We start from the raw sequence: 14,073 nt of genomic DNA on the forward strand, positions 1-14,073 counted from the left end.
TGGAAATCCATTCTACCTCAAAAGATTATATTGAAATAAACCTTATGAAAATATTTGTGCTCTTCATCGTAAAAGGTGTTTAGAAGCCCATATGGCACTACTGTTACTATAGACAATCACTTTTTTTTGAAGGATTAAAAGGTATTATAGATCCTATTGTGTGTTATAAACTAAACCTAGGATTTTTTAGCTCTTAGTCTAAAGTGATTTTTAACACCATCTTTTCTTACCATTTTGCATCTGAATATTTGACTAAAACTACATTTTTGCAGTTTTGAGGGATGTGCATAAGTGATTTCCATACTTTTTTTTCAGGTGTGAAATAGTAAGAAAAATTTTTTGTAGGTATAGCTGTGAGTAGAACTTGCAGAATTTGCTATAAAGTACAACAGATCATGGAACATAACAATATTTTGGAATATGTCATTTCTCATCAGAAATGTGCCATTATTTAAGAGTTAGCAAATTCTCTATAATGTGGTTGAGTGGGCATGAGACGTTCTAAACAAAGGAGGCAGCTGAGTACCTGGTGATTGATTTCTTTCTGTTGCATCATCAACCATGTGATGAAATTATTACTATGAAAAATAAAGCTTGAATTGATTTTGAAAGAGTTTAGAGTAGGAAATTTTTGTTAAGTCTCTAGATTAAAACTTTCATTGTCTCGAGATTTTTAGCTGACACTTGAACTATAAAATTTCATTGAAATTTCTTTCCATTTTGCTTCACCTCTTTTTATTGACTGGTGCCACTTCAAGTGTAGATGACAGAGAGGTGACAGACACGGGTAACACAACTGATGTGTCTTTGAATTTTGGATATTGTATTACATACTCATTAGTACCGTAATAGTTGGTGTGCAGATGCCTTTCTGCCTCATAACAAAGCTTCTAGAGGGTCGGCACGATGAGTCATCATCATATTGTGTGTTCATATCCTCTACATGTGGATTTTGAAGATTAGTCTGTTTACTAGATTGGAGATAACATGTTTACTTCTATTGCAGTATTGGGCTTTCTAGTGGATGAAGGAGAGGTGTTTTGTAGTGTGAGGACTGGAACCCAGAGAAGAACCTTTCTGGACCTAGTTTTTCCCCTTGTAATAACATTCCAACTTCTTCTCTGTGCAGTGTTGCAAGTTCCAAGCACCCAGAGTGTCATCCATGACTAGGACTTTGTTTTAACGAGTCCAGGCAATTTAAAGAACGGCTGACTACCACAGCTGGAGTGGTAGATGCAGGGATTGTCGAGGCACCTGGGGTCTTTGCAGACATCTTGACAAATGTGATTTTTGTATTATGATGCATTGTGTTTTTCCTTTAGAAAGCAGTGTGGAGTAGGTGTTGTTCTATAGTGTGAAGATTCCAGAAGTATGGCAACTCTGCTCTCTAGGTCTTACTTGTGACTAAATGGTAACAAGATAATTTGTCTTAAATGGCTGGATTTGTGCAAGGAAACAGGGAACTTATTAAATGTTCAAAAATTACATCAAAGCGTTCTCTTGGGCAGTTTAGATCTCTCTTCACATGAGGTCAATGACACTTTAACATGAGCACCCCCTCCTCTGCAGTACAGAAGTTTGACTACAACTCATTGTAACTGTAGTGCTAGCATTAGAAAGAACGCTGAGGTCCTGGGAGATAGCTCAGTGGGGATAGCTTGGCTTGCATGTGGGAGGGCCTGATCCCCAGAATCCACAGGAAGCCAGATGAGGTAGTGTGTCTGTAAGCCTTGCAGTCCTATGGCTGAGAGGGTTGCAGAAACTGAAGACGTGGGCCAGCTAGCTGGCATAGGTGGCAATGACTCAAAAGAGAGGCTGCCTTAAAAAAGAGGTTGTCCTCTGATCTCCATGCTGTAGCATATGCAGATCCATACATGCACATCTATATACGCACACAGAAGAGTGTTAAGGATAGAGTTTTCTCATGACCTGTGATTGACAGTACTAACGGTGTCTAGCAAGAAAGACAGCTCCGTATGAAGATTGGCCTGGATGATAGTAAGATTTACTCACTAGGTAAAGATGTATAGCATCTTAGACGTAAAACATGAATTAAGTAGTTTCTAAGGGGTTAGCCTTCCTTCTGCTTTTAGTTGTAAGGCAGTAACTTGATCAGGATTGGTTCAGTGTTACTGGTACAGCATTTAAACGTATGGACTCTGCCTACCCTGCAGCCGCCTGTGTTCAACATCACAGTTCTGCTTTTGTTAGTGATATGACATCATTTTGAGATGTGTCTTTCACCCCCGAAGCCCCAGTTTCCTTGTCTGCAATATGAAGTTAATGTCTGGAGTACTTAAAGGGTTGCTGTGAGGACTAAGCACTTGAGCAGGTGTTGTGAGCTGCGATGCTACAGTGTTTAAGGGACCCATCAGATCGCTCGATTCCTCCTTGTGTTCCGGACTTTCTGTTACATTATTGAAGTTCCGTTTGATCTCAGGCTGTTGAGCTCATCTCTGCTGTTAGGTTTTAGTGTGTGTGTGTTGGCAGGTCGGGGGGGGGGGGGGTGGGACTACTTTTTAAAATCTGTAATTGTCACCCGAGCATCTGGTTATTACTTATGGCAGATGGGCTAAGTAAAGGCAGACCAACAAAGCGTGGTCTGGCTCCGGGTTACAGCTATTGAAATGCTGTTTCCCTGTGGACCCGACTGTTTTGCTGTATAGTACTTCTGAATGAAAGAAATAGCCCTGTTGATTCATTAGGGGAATTAGTCTTTCTTTAGAAGACATTCTTTTTACTTGTACACCTTAATTGGTGATAAACTTGAGATTTATAAGTGCCCATATCAGTCATTTAATTTGAGTTTTCCCTGTCACTATAATTGTTGTAAAATAGTAGCTTTCTTAGAAATTTAGAAGTAGCTGAAGCTGTTGCTCTCTGCCAATGATTACAGAGGCTTTACAACTGAACAACTTTTTTTCTTTTGTGGTAATGCTCATACCAAACATTGAGGCTACCTAATCAGAGAAATAATTTGATAATTTATAGTTAACTATCAAGATAGCTAATTTAAAGTTAAGTCCAAGTCTTTTAGTTTAATTGAACATTTGAAACTACTAAAAAAAAATGTTAGCTGAGGCTGTTGGAGCATGCCTGTAATCGCAGTATCCAGAAAAAGACTGAGACAGGAGAATCACTGAGTTCTAGCTAGCTAGAGCAAGGCCTTGTGTCAAAAAGCGGTTTTGCTTAAAAAAGAAAAGGATATCAGACTCTTGTCCTCTATTTTGTCTAATATCTAAGTCCTGTTTTGTTTGTTTGTTTGTTTTTGGTCAAAGTAATATTTTTGTAAGATACATACTATACCATCATTTAAAGTGTCTTAGCTGATGCTTCAACTCAGTGGTAGTTATTGCCTGACATGTGTGAGGCCGAGTTTAATCCTCAAGACTCTTTGTCTGTCTGTCTGTCTGTCTGTCTGTCTGTCTGTCTGTCTCTCTCTCTCTCTCTCTCTCTCTCACACACACACACACACACACACAAATAACAATAAGCAAGTTGCATAATATTTTAAATATGTAACAGTATAGTTCCATAATTCCTTTTTCCATGTTTCAGTTACATTTTACACGTGAGATTAGCAAATCTGTTTATATTCAGAGATAAGACTTTTGTTTTCTTGATTAACGGAAGTGAAGTCAGGTTGCTCCTGTTGATTTAGTTGAGCAACTAGATTATTCTGAATCCACCCTGTATTGATTGTATTGATTGAATTGAATTTTCATAGCCACATGAATGGCTCTCAGATATATTGTGGGGGAGGTGAGAAGAAATGATTGTGACTTTTATGCCAAAACCAGACAATACCAGCAAAAACCCATATAGGTTTATAGCTCCTTTAACTTTAGATACTCTGCGAACAGTGTTGGAATACTTCTAAGAATGCAAGTCCTGAGCCTGGCTTGTTAGTTCTTGCCTTTAATCTAGTGGCGGTAGAGGTAGGTGGATATCTGAGCTTGAGGCCAGGGCTCCATATTGACACCCAGTCTCAGAAAGAAGGGTGAGTGGCAAGAGAGACTGACTGACTGACTCCAGTATGCCATTGTTGGCTCTTTACAGCAAAACTTGCTGGTATTGAGCTAGTTCTGACACACCATTAGTGTTTCCCCAGTGTTCTTCCCACCAGACTGTTTGTGGACCAGATGTTGCTGTACAGATACAAGGATATAAAGCTAATCTATAACCCAGGCTTATAGATGAAGATGGGTTATAGTTTCTCTGAACCTCAGATAACTCAGTAAACTGAAGCTTTTGTGGACCAGGACTCACCCCATTCCTTTGATTTGCCAGACTCTTCTCTGGAGCCCTAGAGCCTTTCTCGCTGTCTTGCCTATAGCTGCTGTGTATCTTGTACAGCTCCTTACCTGTATCTTCAGGCAGCCTGGTGAAGGTAGCCCTCAGCAGCCTTGAATTGATCATGGGCTGGCCACAGCCCAGTGTCTTTGCTGTTCATGCTTAAGGAGGTCATGGAAGCACAGCCGTGTTAAAGAAGGCTGTCACCAATTTATAGATCTTCAGCAGATATGGTGTGCTACTAAAAAAGGTACTCTGTTCTGTGGTGTTGTGGAGGTTCGAGGAAAATTATCTATGGCATAGCATATATTGGATGAGCCAGGCATGATGGCTCATGACTGTAATCACAGCACTTGGGAGGTGGAGGCAGGAGGATTAGGAGTCTAAGGTCATCCTTAGCTGCATAGTGAGTTGAAGTCTCTAGATGAGAACATATGCTTAAAAAAAAAAAGTCCATATGAATAATTCTCTCATCTTCTTGGCAGCATGTTGCTACCATGAGTTCCAGTATGGCAGACTTCCAGCTCAGCAGTAATTTAAAAACTCAGTGCTATGCAGACCTACCTGGGCAGTTTCCTGTGCTATCTGATGAAGGTGTGGTTACTGATGGACTATGTATATGATGGTGGTTTCATTGTAATGGAACTGAGAACTTCCTGTCACCTAGTGTGTTTACTGTACCTTTTCTATGTTTAGGTATGTTTAGATGCACAAATAATCACCATCCTGTTCCCATTGCCTCTAGGATGCAAGGCAGGAATCACACTGTACACATCGTAGGTCTGGGAGTGGTAGGCTTTAGCACACAGGCTGGGTATATCTCAGACATGTCTCTGAGAAGCAGCAAGTGTTTGTAATGTGTGCCTTCATTGTAGCTTTTGGGTTTTTTACTTGTTAAAATTAGAAGAGCTTCAGATGACTGAAACCAGTGTCTGTCTGTCCGTCTGTCTTGAGGTCAAGGTGAGATCTTGATTTGTATCCTTGACTGGCCTTGAACTGGTGATCCTCTGGGCTCACCAGCTACTGAGATTACACTTGAGGGCCACCATGCCTAGCAGTGGAACTGTGCTACTTTGTCTAAATAGAGAAATAAAACTATTATCTCTGAAATGCATAGCATCCTGAAAGAGACTTGACAGGTTGGTCGTTCTGTGGTGACCAGTTATTATGGAATAGCCTAAGAGATGCCTGAGGTTCCTTGGGTGAAATGAAGAAGGGAGTAATCAGGGCCAGGGGAAATGAATATTAAAAGTGCAGTATATAAATGAGAGTACCTGCCTCTTGCTTTACTGTTTCTTTTAAATAAGTCTAGATTTTAATTTCTATATTTATTGCCACCTTGAATAAAATCTGTTCTTTCCATTTGCCCCCAGTCCTTCAATTTCCAAAAGTGTTCAACCAAGTTACTGATCCAAGAGCTAAAGACATTTAAATTGAGCCTTTTCTCAAGAGATCTTGAATCTGCAATCTAGTAGACAGAACGCAGACAGATCCCTTCGTTGGCTGAGTACTCTGCTGAGATGGCCTCCAGTTCCGTGGGCTGGCTGCTTAGGATCTCCTTTTAAGACCTTCGTCTCGTTCCCAAAGGTAGTTGAAATTCCTTCCCTGGATCATTCTTCTTCGAGTACCTCTCATCATCTTGTTCATTTCCTAGGTTACTCTTTCTGATTATTTTCATGGCTGGCCTATTTGTTGTCTACTTTTACCACCGGACTATAACTGCTAAGAGGCTTCCTCCCCTGACCATTGTTCTCTGATGAATTCCCACAGGGTTTTGTTGACTTTAGTTATGTACTAAATGTGTAGTTGGAGTAAGATTTTGTTAGTTGAAGGAACGGGGACAAGCAGAAAGAGATAAGCCATTACAAACAGTATGCTATAAAGTAGAGACTGTAAGGGTGCATTTTAAGTAGATTCAGTTATAAAAGGAAAATTGGAGGTGGGAAGCACGCAGCAGTCCAAGCCAAGTAGATTAGATCCTATTTTGTTTGTCTCGGGGAGCCAAGAGATTTTTTTTTTTTTTAAAGTAGGAATGTGGCACAATTAGATAATTCTGGTAGTTACTTGGTAGATGGACTAGATGTTGCAAACAGAGAAGAGTTCTAGTAGGAGGCTCTTACCATAATGCAGTGCAAAAAAAATCCTAAAATAAAATCGTTGCTGTGGACACAGAAAAGAAGCTAGATTCGAAGTTAACTGAACATAAGAGAAAAATGATATGCCAAGGAGAGGTCTGGAGTTTGGTGGGAAGGGGTGTGGGTTTCATCCAGGTTCACTCTAGCCCGGGCTAACCTGGAACTCTGTCTGTAGCTCAAGCTAGCCTTAAACTAATGACAGTCCTCCTGCCTCAGCCTCCAGAGTGCTGGGATAACATACACAAGTGAACATTCTGACATTTTTAACTGGGATAAATTAATACTGGATAATAACTCTGTACATAAACACTAGAAGAAGCAAAGTGAATTTTTTTCTTATGGGATTGGTGAATTTTGTTTGGGTGAGTTGGTTTAATTTAATAGATATACCTAGTAGGTAGTTGGAAATGTGAAACTAAGTCTGTAGTAAGTCAAGATTGACATAGGAGCCAGCCATAAAGTTCATAGATAGCAGCTGGCAGCCTAGAAAGCTCCCGGATGACTTTTTTTAAAAAAAAAAAAATATGAAGGAAACAACAACCCCTCTAAGCACACAGAGAGGTTCTGTTTATACAGTTTTAGGGCATTCCTAACTGCCCCAACTACTAATTTAACTTCTCAGGAGTTACTCTAGACTTCCAGAAGAACGTCTGATTTAAGGAGTAGACAGAGCGATGAAAATACAGTAGCTGACTCTGTAGCCCAGCATGGCCTGGAACTCACCTTGTAGCCCAGGCTGGCCTCAGCTCTAGGCAACCCTCCCTTCTTACCTCTGGTTTCTGGAATTACAGGAATGAGCCACCCCATCCCTTCTTAATGTTTCAAACGGTAGTTTGTACTCAGTGGAAATAGGGACACATGGAAGACCCCTCAAGAGAATCGGTACCTTAATATTAAATGAGCAGCCCAAGCTTAATTTTCAAATTTAATGCCTAAACCTGTATTATATAGAGTTTTCTGGCTTCTGTAGGGACCTAAATAAAGTTTAGCAGAACAATTATTTTAATCTTTGACAGTCCTGCCCACTTTCCACACATACCTGCTTCTCAACCAAACATTTCATCACCAGTCAGACCTAGACCTGTCCCAAAGCCAGTAGTCATCATGTATTTTGATTTAAAATAGTTTTGTTAAGGCTAGAGTTATTTAAATCTGTAGCTAAATCTAGGTTCCCCCATACTAATTTTATTGATCAGACACATCAAATTGTATGCTTTGTTTTCTGCTTTTAAATTTGAAGACACATGAAGTGTTTTTGTGTTCCAAAGCTTGAAGACGATAATGAATCACCAGAAACCCTTTCCATTTTTGAACATTTCTCTGCTCATGGAAGAGGAAGAAAGGAGATAATTATAGAACAGGAAGAATAGTTGAGTCTGAATGCTTACCGTGTGCATTCAGTGTAGGCACTGCGCTCAGTGTTGCCCATGGCCTAGCACTCTGGGAGGTCGTGTGCCGAGCTTTACACATGAGGGCACCAGGGCACCTGCCTCAGTACCTTTCCACCAGTCGTGTGGCTCATAGAGATTGCTTTAACGGTAATCTGCTGAGCTTTGTGCACCTTGTGTGCGTGAGAGAACAATTAAACTCTATTGAGTGTGTATAGTGCCTTGGGAACCATGCCAAGGCCAGGATACAGAAAAAGAATTAGATTGTGTTTCTGAGCAGCCTGCTATCTACCAAGAAGACATCAAACAGGACAGACTTCACTGGAGAGGCTTCAGTTTGGAAATGCCTGTAACCGGTGCACAATAACATGATAAAAAAAACTCAGAATAAGGATGCTCTGGCTTTGGCTTGTGTCAGACTTCTCAATTACAACTTTTTAAACTTTACTCATAATGATTTTAATTGCTTTCCACATTAGAGTTTCTAGACTTTCATTTTCAATCCAGACCAAGACCTGCTTGAAAGGTAGGTGCTTTGCTGATTGGTTCTGTATCTCCTCAGATGTCTCACAACTTTTTGGAGTTCAAAATGGACCAAGTAAATTGTTACCTATTTTTTCCCTCTCCTGGGCTATCTGACCTTCCTTTCAGTGTCAATAAATGATAGTCTTAGCCAGAGACCCAAAGTCGCCCTCCAGTTGTCCCATTTTCTCATGCCTGTGTCTATCACAAAGCCCTGTTTGCCTTGTCTCTTGAACTCTTCCCTGTCACCCAGTGCCACTCTGGTCCACTCTTCCTGAACTGCTGACCAGGTTTCCTTACCACTCTCATCCTCTGTCCTCCCATTGCAAAGTGGTAATGGTTTACTTCTTTCCCATCCTGCTCTGCTAGCTCACCACTGCAGCTGGGACAAATATGAAAATCCTCAACATGGCAGAGATGACACAATTTGACCCATCCCCGCCTTTCCAGTTTTCTCCCTTTAATTCTTCCCACTCCCCATGCTGGCCCTTCCTCCAGGTCTTAATAGTTCGTGGTCTAAACTTGTTAGTACATTGAACTCATTTTCAGCAGGAGGAATAAATTAAGCAGGCTAATATTTATATATAAGAGCTTTATGCGTAAAGAAAATGAACCAATGATATAAAACAGTTAACTTCAAAGAAATCTAAGTGGTTAGCAGCATTTAAAGAATTTATCCTCGTTAATACTCAGGAAAATCAGCTGTTAGCTATTGCTATTTTTTTTTTTTGTATCTCAAGTTATCAGAAGGTACTATTATTGTCATCTTCATCCCTTTTTTGTATTATGACTATTTTGCCTGCATGTATGTCTATGCATCACCCATGTTGCCTGGAGCCCACGGAGGTCAGAAGAGGGTGTCAGATCTCCTGGAACTGGAGTTACAGTTCTGACCCACCGTATAGTGTGGGAGGAACAATGCCAGTGTTCTTAACCACTGAGCCATGTCTAGCCCTTGCCAAAAATTTTTTATAAAATCCCTTCATGACTTTATAAAATAGCACTGTGTATGATCACAACCTTGTTTAATATGCTCAAATAAATATATGAATTCAACAGCCTAGATAAACTTAACAGTGATTATGGTTATGGGTGACTTTTATTTTCTTTTTGAGTGTTTCATAAATAATCAGAAATGGCATTTTTTTTTAATTGTATTGCAGTGTGTGGTGGCATGTGCTTTTAATCTTATCACTTGGGAGGCAGCAGCAGGTGGATCTGTGAGTTTGAGGCCAGCTGGATCTACAAAATGAGTTTCAGGCAGTTAGGGCTATCTACTGAGACTCTGTCTCAAAAGGGAGTGAAAATACATACATTCATATAGAGAGAATTTGGGAAAGACAGACAGTGTCTCTTTCCTTTTCTGTTGCCGAGACAGACTACTCTGAAAGCAACCTAAGGGAGACAAGATTTCTTTTTGTTCGCAATTCACAGCTACAGGAGCTTGGGGCAGCTGATCACAACACATCCATAGCCCAAGACCAGAGGCTGAGATGAGTGCTGTGCTCAGCTTCCTTTCTCCTGTTTAAGGAGTCCAGGGTCCAGCCTGGGGATGTTGCCATCCTCAGTGGCACCCACTTTGGTTAACCCAGTCAAGGTAATCCCTCCCATCTTGCCCAGAGGCGCATCTTGTAGGTGGTGCTAGGTGCCGTCTAGTTGACAATTTAGATTAACTATCACAGAGTTTACTTTAAGTATTAAGAAATATATCTAAGATAAATTTTGTCTGTGTGTAGTTGGTATATCTTTAGATTTGAACCCCCAAATTTAAATTTTTGTTCAATAAAATGTGGATGGCTCTTGGTTCAGCTTATAAAGGTACAAAACCTGTATTCTGTAGAAAGCATATTCAAGTTGGAATTTCTTGTCCCTGGCTTGCAATGGTTATAGTAAAATCCACTCCTGCGGTGCAGGGTAGTGGCAGCAAGCCACAGCTCCCAGGAGTCAGCTGCACAGCCTGGAGGGGAATCTCCCAGTGCCTTTTAGAAACCATTACCTAAAGATATCATTGACTGGGCATTAAATAAACTTATATTTATGTTGCTTTGGGTATATTTTCAATAGACAGGTGCCAACAATCCAGAGAATTATTTTTAATAAGAAATAGTCTCTGTAACTCTCTAGCGTTTTTATCACATTTAATCTTCTTTCATTTATATTTATTTATTTGTGTGTGTGCCCACATGGCCATATGAAGTGTGTGGAGGTCAGACAGAAGACAGCTTGCTGGAGTTCTCTCCTTCTACTGTGTGGGTCCCAGGAATGGAACTCAGATTGTCTGGCTTGCTGGCAGCAAGACCCTTTACCTACTGAGCTATCTCTCTGGCCTTCTCTGTAGAGTATTTCAAAAACAAACAGAAACAATGATAATCATTTTGGTGCAAGTTATCTACATGAATGTCACCTTTTCCCAGTCTTTGGGCTGTTTGTGAGGCAGATCTCAGTTTGTGTAGCCCAGGTTGACCCTGAACCTGCAATGATCTTCCAGGTGCTGGGTTACAGGTAGTAGTGTTTACATTTAGAATAAGAAATACAGTTAGTAGGAAGAGATGTGCATGCATAGTGAATATTAACTTTGTTTAATGTAATGAGCTGTGTTTGCTTCAGCCCTTACTCAGTGTTTTATGTAATATTGGTGACATAGCCTTTGGCCTTTTGTGTGAGTCCAGGCATACTATAAATTCTTTTCTTGCATTGTTATGCAAAAAAAACCAACAAACCTTAATCTTGAGTACTGATGCCTGAGGTCTACGCTCTTGAGACAAGTACAGGGGTGTCTTCATGATAGAATGTTACCTGCCAGAGAAGCTAAAGGTCTCGGTTCACCTATGTGGCTGTGCTGTGGCCCCACACTCATCTTCCTTTTTCCCCTCTGCTGCCCCTTGAACAGGAAGGTGGGGTAAAGGGAGTAATAGGAAGTTTATCCTTGAGGTGATGTATCTAAAATGACAATAGTTCTGGAATTAATGGAGTTGTCTGTATAATTCCTGAGTTTGTCTATATTATGTCTCCATCTTTTCCCCTTAGACACTCATCTTTGAATAATTTGTGTGGCAATATTTCAGACATTGAGAGCCACCTGGACCCCAGGAAATATGTTAAACTGGGCTTTGATATGGAAGAATTTGTGTATTAAGTTAGTTGATCAGATACATAACATTCTCTCCTGAATACTTGGGTAAATCTCTAGAAATCATTGTGGATGTCTGGATGATCACTCCAGTATCTCACCTAACAAAATTCACAGTAATTCCTTAACATCACCCATGTCCATTAGATCTGTATAGATCATTGATGCTGCCCTTTAAATATCTTTTATACTGGTTTGTTCAGTCAAAGACTTTTTTACATGGATGCTCCTTGTTACTTTTAATTTTAAGTTAGGCTTTATGTTTTTCAGGGTTGAGTATTTTATTGGTGTACTTTAGTGGATTGGCCAAGGAATCAGACTGTTTTAGAGACACACAATAAATAGTTTAGGCCTGTGTGTCTTACTCAGAACCACTCACTTTGTGCTGCAGTCACTATGGAAACGTGAGCATGGCTGAGTTCCAGGAAAACTTTTACTAACCAGGTACTGGTCCATTGGCTGTTGTTTGTTGACCCCTGCCTAACCTGTTAGGATCTGGTTCTTTTCATCTGTTACTGTAATGACTCTGAATTTTCTGTCAGCCCTTTCAAAAGTGTTCAGTTACCATGTTTTACTGTAACTCTGGGGACAGCTTTGGTGCACGCTACTTACTGTGTTCTTCATAGCAATATTTGACCCTCCCTTTGCTGTACATATGGTATCACCAGGTCACAGAAGAGGAGCTGAGGACTTGGAGAGAGCTGCTGACTGACCAGTGTCACAAAACTAATGCAGGCACCATGACAGCTCCTCTTCCACAGCTGATGCTGCATCTCAGAGAATAGGAAGAACATGCTTTTTTCTTTAAAGGAAATTAAGATTTTTTTTCTTGTTCTCAGGGGACTGTTGACTCTTGGGTAGTGTGGTGGAGGAAGTAAAATGGATGTTTTTCCATCTACTGTTTGGGATAGAGAATACGATGTTGGTCTGGAACTGTGTTAGTTTGTCTGATTTGCGGAAGAGAGATCTCTCAGGACTGTGTGGTCCTGTAACGTGGTCTGTTTTTGCCACTTCTCAGATTATGTATGCTACTTTTGTGATCCAGTCTTCAAGGCTCCTCCAACATCCACAGCTGCAATGCCAGTCTCTTAGGGTAGCAAGATTCTTCTGTTGTGCAGAAGCAGATTTGTTTAGTTTTACTTTTTGCTCCTCCATTGGATGTTAGGTTACTTTTGCTTTGTTTTTATGACAGTGTTTATTGTGGCCTCTCAGTTTAAATTCACGTGGAAAATGTGGTGTGGTTGCTGTTGACGAAATCTGTCATCAGAGCCGGGAGGTGGCAGTGTTTTCCACGTCATCTGAGGTTGCAGTTGCTGAAGTAACTCTGCAGTGAATACCAACCACCAGGCTAGAGAGCCAGAGACCTAGATATAGGTGCTGTATTGTCTGGTCTCTGCATGGGGCAGGCTGTGTTGTCCATACAGTCACTGCACAGGGAAGGCTGTGTTGTTCATACAGTCTATGCACAGGGAAGGCTGTGTTGTCCTTACATACAGTCTCTGCACAGGGGAGGCTGTGTTGTCCATACAGTCTCTGCACAGGGGAGGCTGTGTTGTCCATACAGTCTCTGCACAGGGGAGGCTGTGTTGTCCATACAGTCACTGCACAGGGGAGGCTGTGTTGCCCATACAGTCACTGCGCAGGGAAGGCTGTGTTGTCCATACAGTCTCTGCACAGGGGAGGCTGTGTTGTCCATACAGTCTCTGCACAGGGGAGGCTGTGTTGTCCATACAGTCTCTGCACAGGGGAGGCTGTGTTGTCCATACAGTCTCTGCACAGGGAAGGCTGTGTTGTCCATACAGTCTCTGCACAGGGGAGGCTGTGTTGCCCATACAGTCTCTGCACAGGGGAGGCTGTGTTGTCCATACAGTCTCTGCACAGGGGAGGCTGTGTTGTTCATACAGTCTCTGCACAGGGAAGGCTGTGTTGTCCATACAGTCTCTGCACAGGGGAGGCTGTGTTGTCCATACAGTCTCTGCACAGGGGAGGCTGTGTTGTCCTTACATACAGTCTCTGCACAGGGGAGGCTGTGTTGTCCTTACATACAGTCTCTGCACAGGGGAGGTTGTGTTGTCCATACAGTCTCTGCACAGGGGAGGCTGTGTTGTCCATACAGTCTCTGCACAGGGAAGGCTGTGTTGTCCATACAGTCTCTGCACAGGGGAGGCTGTGTTGTCCATACAGTCTCTGCACAGGGAAGGCTGTGTTGTCCATACAGTCTCTGCACAGGGGAGGCTGTGTTGTCCATACAGTCTCTGCACAGGGGAGGCTGTGTTGTCCATACAGTCTCTGCACAGGGGAGGCTGTGTTGTCCATACAGTCTCTGCACAGGGGAGGCTGTGTTGTCCATACAGTCTCTGCACAGGGGAGGCTGTGTTGTCCATACAGTCTCTGCACAGGGGAGGCTGTGTTGTCCTTACATACAGTCTCTGCACAGGGGAGGCTGTGTTGTCCTTACATACAGTCTCTGCACAGGGGAGGTTGTGTTGTCCATACAGTCTCTGCACAGGGGAGGCTGTGTTGTCCATACAGTCTCTGCACAGGGGAGGCTGTGTTGTCCATACAGTCTCTGCACAGGGAAGGCTGTGTTGTCCATACAGTCTCT

The 14,073-nt window shown here is 41.8% G+C and overlaps 1 protein-coding gene across 3 annotated transcripts in view; it reads left to right on the plus strand.

Annotated features, from left to right (window-relative positions):
* LOC142834853 (TATA box-binding protein-like 1) overlaps positions 1-14,073 on the plus strand; it is a 29,480-nt gene that overhangs the window by 2,979 nt on the left and 12,428 nt on the right. The window lies entirely within an intron of this gene.

This window comes from Microtus pennsylvanicus, chromosome 1 (assembly GCF_037038515.1).
Source record: "Microtus pennsylvanicus isolate mMicPen1 chromosome 1, mMicPen1.hap1, whole genome shotgun sequence".
NCBI classification, from domain to species: Eukaryota; Metazoa; Chordata; class Mammalia; order Rodentia; family Cricetidae; genus Microtus; species Microtus pennsylvanicus.